We start from the raw sequence: 8,759 nt of genomic DNA on the forward strand, positions 1-8,759 counted from the left end.
AATAGAGTCAGTAGATCTAGCTGGGCTGTCATAATATAATAGAGACAGTAGATGTAGCTGGTCTGTCATAATATAGTAGATACAGTAGATCTAGCTGGTCTGTCATAATATAATAGGGACAGTAGATCTATCTGGTCTGTCATAATATAAAAGATACAGTAGATCTAGCTGGTCTGTCATAATATAATAAAGACAGTAGATCTAGCTGGTCTGTCATAATATAATAGAGACAGTAGATCTAGCTGGTTTGTCATACTATAATAGAGACAGATCTAGCTGGTATGTCATAATATAATAGAGACAGTAGATCTAGCTGGTCTGTCATAATATAACAGAGACAGTAGATCTAGCTGGTCTGTCATAATATAACAGAGATAGTAGATCTAGCTGGTCTGTCATAATGTTTTAGAAACAGTAGATCTAGCTGGTCTGTCATAATATAATAAATACAGTTGATCTATCTGGTCTGTCATGATATAATAGAGACAGTAGATCTAGCTGGTCTGTCATAATATAACAGAGACAGTAGATCTAGCTGGTCTGTCATAATGTATTAGAAACAGTAGATCTAGCTGGTCTGTCGTAATATGATCGATACAGTAGATCCTGCTGGTCTGTCATAATATAATAGATCCAGTAGATCTTGCTGGTCTGTCATAATATAATAAAGACAGTAGATCTAGCTGGTCTGTCATAATGTAGAAGAGACAGTAGATCTAGCTGGTCTGTCATAATATAGTAGAGACAGTAGATCTAGCTGGTCTGTCATAATATAATAGAGTCAGTAGATCTAGCTGGTCTGTCATAATATAATAGAGTCAGTAGATCTAGCTGGTCTGTCATAATATAATAGAGGACAGTAGATCTAGCTGGTCTGTCATAATATAATAGATACAGTAGATCTAGCTGGTCTGTCATAATATAATAGAGACAGTAGATCTAGCTGGTCTGTCATAATATAATAGATACAGTAGATATAGCTGGTCTGTCATAATATAATAGAGTCAGTAGATCTAGCTGGTCTGTCATAATATAATAGAGACAGTAGATTAGCTGGTCTGTCATAATATAGTAGATACAGTAGATCTAGCTGGTCTGTCATAATATAATAGGGACAGTAGATCTATCTGGTCTGTCATAATATAATAGATACAGTAGATCTAGCTGGTCTGTCATAATATAATAGAGACAGTAGATCTAGCTGGTCTGTCATAATATAATAGAGACAGTAGATCTAGCTGGTCTGTCATAATATAATAGAGACAGTAGATCTAGCTGGTCTGTCATAATATAATAGAGACAGTAGATCTAGCTGGTCTGTCATAATATAACAGAGACAGTAGATCTAGCTGGTCTGTCATAATATAATAGAGAGACAGTAGATCTAGCTGGTCTGTCATAATATTTTAGAGACAGTAGATCTAGCTGGTCTGTCATAATATAATAAATACAGTAGATCTATCTGGTCTGTCATGATATAATAGAGACAGTAGATCTAGCTGGTCTGTCATAATATAACAGAGACAGTAGATCTAGCTGGTCTGTCATAATGTATTAGAAACAGTAGATCTAGCTGGTCTGTCGTAATATGATCGATACAGTAGATCTAGCTGGTCTGTCATAATATAATAGATCCAGTAGATCTAGCTGGTCTGTCATAATATAATAAAGACAGTAGATCTAGCTGGTCTGTCATAATATAATAGAGACAGTAGATCTAGCTGGTCTGTCATAATATAGTAGAGACAGTAGATCTAGCTGGTCTGTCATAATATAATAGAGTCAGTAGATCTAGCTGGTCTGTCATAATATAATAGAGTCAGTAGATCTAGCTGGTCTGTCATAATATAATAGGGACAGTAGATCTAGCTGGTCTGTCATAATATAATAGATACAGTAGATCTAGCTGGTCTGTCATAATATAATAGAGACAGTAGATCTAGCTGGTCCGTCATATTATAATAGAGACAGTAGATCTAGCTGGTCTGTCATAATATAGTAGAGACAGTAGACCTAGCTGGTCTGTCATAATATAATAGAGACAGTAGATCTAGCTGGTCTGTCATAATATAATAGATACAGTAGATCTAGCAGGTCTGTCATAATATAATAGGGACATTAGGTCTAGCTGGTCTGTCATAATATAATAGATACAGTAGATCTAGCTGGTCTGTCATAATAAAATAGAGACGGTAGATCTAGCTGGTCTGTCATAATATAATAGAGACAGTAGATCTAGCTGGTCTGTCATAATATAATATATACAGTAGATCTAGCTGGTCTGTCATAATATAATAGAGTCAGTAGATCTAGCTGGTCTGTCATAATATAATAGAGACAGTAGATCTAGCTGGTCTGTCATAATATAATAGAGACAGTAGATCTAGCTGGTCTGTCATAATATAGTAGATACAGTAGATCTAGCTGGTCTGTCATAATATAATAGAGTACAGTAGATCTAGCTGGTCTGTCATAATATAATAGAGACAGTAGATCTAGCTGGTCTGTCATAATATAATAGAGTCAGTAGATCTAGCTGGTCTGTCATAATATAATAGAGTCAGTAGATCTAGCTGGGTCTGTCATAATATAATAGAGACAGTAGATCTAGCTGGTCTGTCATAATATAGTAGATACAGTAGATCTAGCTGGTCTGTCATAATATAATAGGGACAGTAGATCTATCTGGTCTGTCATAATATAATAGATACAGTAGATCTAGCTGGTCTGTCATAATATAAAAGACAGTAGATCTAGCTGGTCTGTCATAATATAATAGAGACAGTAGATCTAGCTGGTTTGTCATACTATAATAGATACAGTAGATCTAGCTGGTCTGTCATAATATAATAAAGACAGTAGATCTAGCTGGTCTGTCATAATATAATAGAGACAGTAGATCTAGCTGGTCTGTCATACTATAATAGAGACAGATCTAGCTGGTATGTCATAATATAATAGAGACAGTAGATCTAGCTGGTCTGTCATAATATAACAGAGACAGTAGATCTAGCTGGTCTGTCATAATATAATAAATACAGTTGATCTATCTGGTCTGTCATGATATAATAGAGACCGTAGATCTAGCTGGTCTGTCATAATATAACATAGACAGTAGATCTAGCTGGTCTGTCATGATATAATAGAGACAGTAGATCTAGCTGGTCTGTCATAATATAATAGTCAGTAGATCTAGCTGGTCTGTCATAATATAATAGAGTCAGTAGATCTAGCTGGTCTGTCATAATATAATAGAGAGAGTAGATCTAGCTGGTCTGTCATAATATAATAGATACAGTAGATCTAGCTGGTCTGTCATAATGTAGAAGAGACAATAGATCTAGCTGGTCTGTCATAATATAATAGGGACAGTAGATCTATCTGGTCTGTCATAATATAATAGAGTCAGTAAATCTAGCTGGTCTGTCATAATATAATAGATACAGTAGATCTAGCTGGTCTGTCATAATATAATAGATAAAGTAGATCTAGCTGGTCTGTCATAATATAATAGAGTCAGTAGATCTAGCTGGTCTGTCATAATATAATAGAGACAGTAGATCTAGCTGGTCTGTCATAATATAATAGAGTCAGTAGATCTAGCTGGTCTGTCATAATATAATAGGGACAGTAGGTCTTGCTGGTCTGTCATAATATAATAGAGACAGTAGATCTAGCTGGTCTGTCATAATATAATAGAGTCAGTAGATCTAGCTGGTCTGTCATAATATAATAGGGACATTAGGTCTTGCTGGTCTGTCATAATATAATAGATACAGTAGATCTAGCTGGTCTGTCATAATATAATAGAGACAGTAGATCTAGCTGGTCTGTCATAATATAATAGGACAGTAGATCTAGCTGGTCTGTCATAATATAATAGATACAGTAGATCTAGCTGGTCTGTCATAATATAATAGAGACAGTAGATCTAGCTGGTCTGTCATAATATAATAGGGACAGTAGATCTAGCTGGTCTGTCATAATATAATAAAGACAGTAGATCTAGCTGGTCTGTCATAATATAATAGATACTGTAGATTTAGCAGGTCTGTCATAATATAATGGGACAGTAAATCTCGCTGGTCTGTCATAATATAATAGAGACTGTAGATCTAGCTGGTCTGTCATAATATAATAGAGACAGTAGATCTAGTTGGTCTGTAAGAATATAATAGAGACAGTAGATCTAGCTGGTCTGTCATAATATAATAGATACAGTAGATCTAGCAGGTCTGTCATAATATAATAGAAACAGTAGATCTAGCTGGTCTGTCATAATATAATAGAGACAGTAGATCTAGCTGGTCTGTCATAATATAATAGAGACAGTAGATCTAGCTGGTCTGTCATAATATAATAGATACAGTAGATCTAGCTGGTCTGTCATAATATAATAGAGACAGTAGATCTAGCTGGTCTGTCATAATATAATAGAGACAGTAGATCTAGCTGGTCTGTCATAATATAATAGAGACAGTAGATCTAGCTGGTCTGTCATAATATAATAGAGACAGTAGATCTAGCTGGTCTGTCATAATATAATAGAGACAGTAGATCTAGCTGGTCTGTCTGTCATAATATAATAGAGACAGTAGATCTAGCTGGTCTGTCATAATATGTATTAGAAACAGTAGATCTAGCTGGTCTGTCATAATATGATAGATACAGTAGATCTAGCTGGTCTGTCATAATATAATAGATACAGTAGATCTAGCTGGTCTGTCATAATATAATAAAGACAGTAGATCTAGCTGGTCTGTCATAATTTAGGAGAGACAGTAGATCTAGCTGGTCTGTCATAATATAATAGGGACAGTAGATCTATCTGGTCTGTCAAAATATAATAGAGTCAGTAGATCTATCTGGTCTGTCATAATATAATCGAGTCAGTAGATCTAGCTGGTCTGTCATAATATAATAGAGTCAGTAGATCTAGCTGGTCTGTCATAATATAATAGAGTCAGTAGATCTAGCTGGTTTGTCATAATATAATAGATACAGTAGATCTAGCTGGTCTGTCAAAATATAATAGAGTCAGTAGATCTAGCTGGTCTGTCATAATATAATAGAGACAGTAGATGTAGCTGGTCTGTCAAAATATAATAGATACAGTAGATCTAGCTGGTCTGTCATAATATAGCAGAGACAGTAGATCTAGCTGGTCTGTCATAATATAGTAGATACAGTAGATCTAGCTGATCTGTCATAATATAATGGGACAGTAGATCTAGCTGGTCTGTCATAATATAATAGATACAGTAGATCTAGCTGGTCTGTCATAATATAATAGAGACATTAGATCTAGCTGGTCTGTCAAAATATAGTAGAGACAGTAGATCTAGCTGGTCTGTCATATACAGTAGATAGCTGGTCTGTCATAATATAATAGACAGTAGATCTAGCTGGTCTGTCATAATATAATAGAGACAGTAGATCTAGCTGGTCTGTCATAATATAATAGAGACAGTAGATCTAGCTGGTCTGTCATAATATAATAGAGACAGTAGATCTAGCTGGTCTGTCATAATATAATAGAGACAGTAGATCTAGCTGGTCTGTCATAATATAATAGAGACAGTAGATCTAGCTGGTCTGTCATAATATAATAGAGACAGTAGATCTAGCTGGTCTGTCATAATGTATTAGAAACAGTAGATCTAGCTGGTCTGTCATAATATAATAGATACAGTAGATGTAGCTGGTCTGTCATAATATAATAGATACAGTAGATCGAGCTGGTCTGTCATAATATAATAAAGACAGTAGATCTAGCTGGTCTGTCATAATATAATAGAGACAGTAGATCTAGCTGGTCTGTCATAATATAATAGAGACAGTAGATCTATCTGGTCTGTCATAATATAATAGAGTCAGTAGATCTAGCTGGTCTGTCATAATATAATAGAGTCAGTAGATCTAGCTGGTCTGTCATAATATAATAGAGACAGTAGATCTAGCTGGTCTGTCATAATATAATAGAGACAGTAGATCTAGCTGGTCTGTCATAATATAATAGAGTCAGTAGATCTAGCTGGTCTGTCATAATATAATAGAGACAGTAGATCTAGCTGGTCTGTCATAATATAATAGAGTCAGTAGATCTAGCTGGTCTGTCATAATATAATAGAGACAGTAGATCTAGCTGGTCTGTCATAATATAATAGATACAGTAGATTAGCTGGTCTGTCATAATATTGTAGATACAGTAGATCTAGCTGGTCTGTCATAATATAATTGAGTCAGTAGATCTAGCAGGTCTGTCATAATATAACAGAGACAGTAGATCTAGCTGGTCTGTCATAATATAATAGAGACAGTAGATTTAGCTGGTCTGTCATAATATAATAGAGTCAGTAGATCTAGCTGGTCTGTCATAATATAATATAGACAGTAGATTTAGCTTGTCTGTCATAATATAATAGAGACAGTAGATCTAGCTGGTCTGTCATACTATAATAGAGACAGATCTAGCTGGTATGTCATAATATAATAGAGACAGTAGATCTAGCTGGTCTGTCATACTATAATAGATACAGTAGAGCTAGCTGGTCTGTCATACTATAATAGATACAGTAGATCTAGCTGGTCTGTCATGATATAATAGAGACAGTAGATCTAGCTGGTCTGTCATAATATAATAGAGACAGTAGATCTAGCTGGTCTGTCATAATATAGAAACAGTAGATCTAGCTGGTCTGTCGTAATATGATAGATACAGTAGATCTAGCTGGTCTGTCATAATATAATAGATCCAGTAGATCTAGCTGGTCTGTCATAATATAATAGGTACAGTAGATCTAGCTGGTCTGTCATAATATAATAGAGACAGTAGATCTAGCTGGTCTGTCATAATATAATAGAGACAGTAGATCTAGCTGGTCTGTCATAATATAGTAGAGACAGTAGATCTAGCTGGTCTGTCATAATATAACAGGGACAGTAGATCTAGCTGGTCTGTCATAATATAATAGAGTCAGTAGATCTAGCTGGTCTGTCATAATATAATAGAGACAGTAGATCTAGCTGGTCTGTCATAATATAATAGAGACAGTAGATCTAGCTGGTCTGTCATAATATAATAGAGTCAGTAGATCTAGCTGGTCTGTCATAATATAATAGAGACAGTAGATCTAGCTGGTCTGTCATAATATAATAGAGACAGTAGATCTAGCTGGTCTGTCATAATATAATAGAGACAGTAGATCTAGCTGGTCTGTCATAATATAATAGATACAGTAGATCTAGCTGGTCTGTCATAATATAATAGAGACAGTAGATCTAGCTGGTCTGTCATAATATAATAGAGACAGTAGATCTAGCTGGTCTGTCATAATATAATAGAGTCAGTAGATCTAGCTGGTCTGTGTCATAATATAATAGGGACAGTAGATCTAGCTGGTCTGTCATAATATAATAGAGACAGTAGATCTAGCTGGTCTGTCATAATATAATAGAGACAGTAGATCTAGCTGGTCTGTCATAATATAATAGAGACAGTAGATCTAGCTGGTCTGTCATAATATAATAGATACAGTAGATCTAGCTGGTCTGTCATAATATAATAGAGACAGTAGATCTAGCTGGTCTGTCATAATATAATAGAGACAGTAGATCTAGCTGGTCTGTCATAATATAATAGAGACAGTAGATCTAGCTGGTCTGTCATAATATAATAGAGACAGTAGATCTAGCTGGTCTGTCATAATATAATAGATACAGTAGATCTAGCTGGTGTGTCATAATATAATAGATACAGTAGATCTAGCAGGTCTGTCATAATATAGTAGAGACAGTAGATCTAGCTGGTCTGTCATAATATAATAGATACAGTAGATCTAGCTGGTCTGTCATAATGTTTTAGAAACAGTAGATCTAGCTGGTCTGTCATAATATAATAGAGACAGTAGATCTAGCTGGTCTGTCATAATATAATAGAGACAGTAGATCTAGCTGGTCTGTCATAATATAACAGAGATAGTAGATCTAGCTGGTCTGTCATAATGTTTTAGAAACAGTAGATCTAGCTGGTCTGTCATAATATAATAAATACAGTTGATCTATCTGGTCTGTCATGATATAATAGAGACAAGATCTAGCTGGTCTGTCATAATATAACAGAGACAGTAGATCTAGCTGGTCTGTCATAATGTATTAGAAACAGTAGATCTAGCTGGTCTGTCATAATATGATCGATACAGTAGATCTAGCTGGTCTGTCATAATATAATAGATCCAGTAGATCTTGCTGGTCTGTCATAATATAATAAAGACTGTAGATCTAGCTGGTCTGTCATAATTTAGGAGAGACAGTAGATCTAGCTGGTCTGTCATAATATAATAGGGACAGTAGATCTATCTGGTCTGTCATAATATAATAGAGTCAGTAGATCTAGCTGGTCTGTCATAATATAATAGAGTCAGTAGATCTAGCTGGTCTGTCATAATATAATAGAGTCAGTAGATCTAGCTGGTCTGTCATAATATAATAGAGACAGTAGATCTAGCTGGTCTGTCATAATATAGTAGATACAGTAGATCTAGCTGGTCTGTCATAATATAATAGAGTCAGTAGATCTAGCTGGTCTGTCATAATATAATAGAGACAGTAGATTTAGCTGGTCTGTCATAATATAATAGAGTCAGTAGATCTAGCTGGTCTGTCATAATATAATAGGGACATTAGGTCTTGCTGGTCTGTCATAATATAATAGATACAGTAGATCTAGCTGGTCTGTCATAATATAATAGAGTCAGTAG

The sequence above is a fragment of the Oncorhynchus tshawytscha genome, unplaced genomic scaffold, assembly GCF_018296145.1.
Source record: "Oncorhynchus tshawytscha isolate Ot180627B unplaced genomic scaffold, Otsh_v2.0 Un_contig_8732_pilon_pilon, whole genome shotgun sequence".
In the NCBI taxonomy this organism is placed as follows: Eukaryota; Metazoa; Chordata; class Actinopteri; order Salmoniformes; family Salmonidae; genus Oncorhynchus; species Oncorhynchus tshawytscha.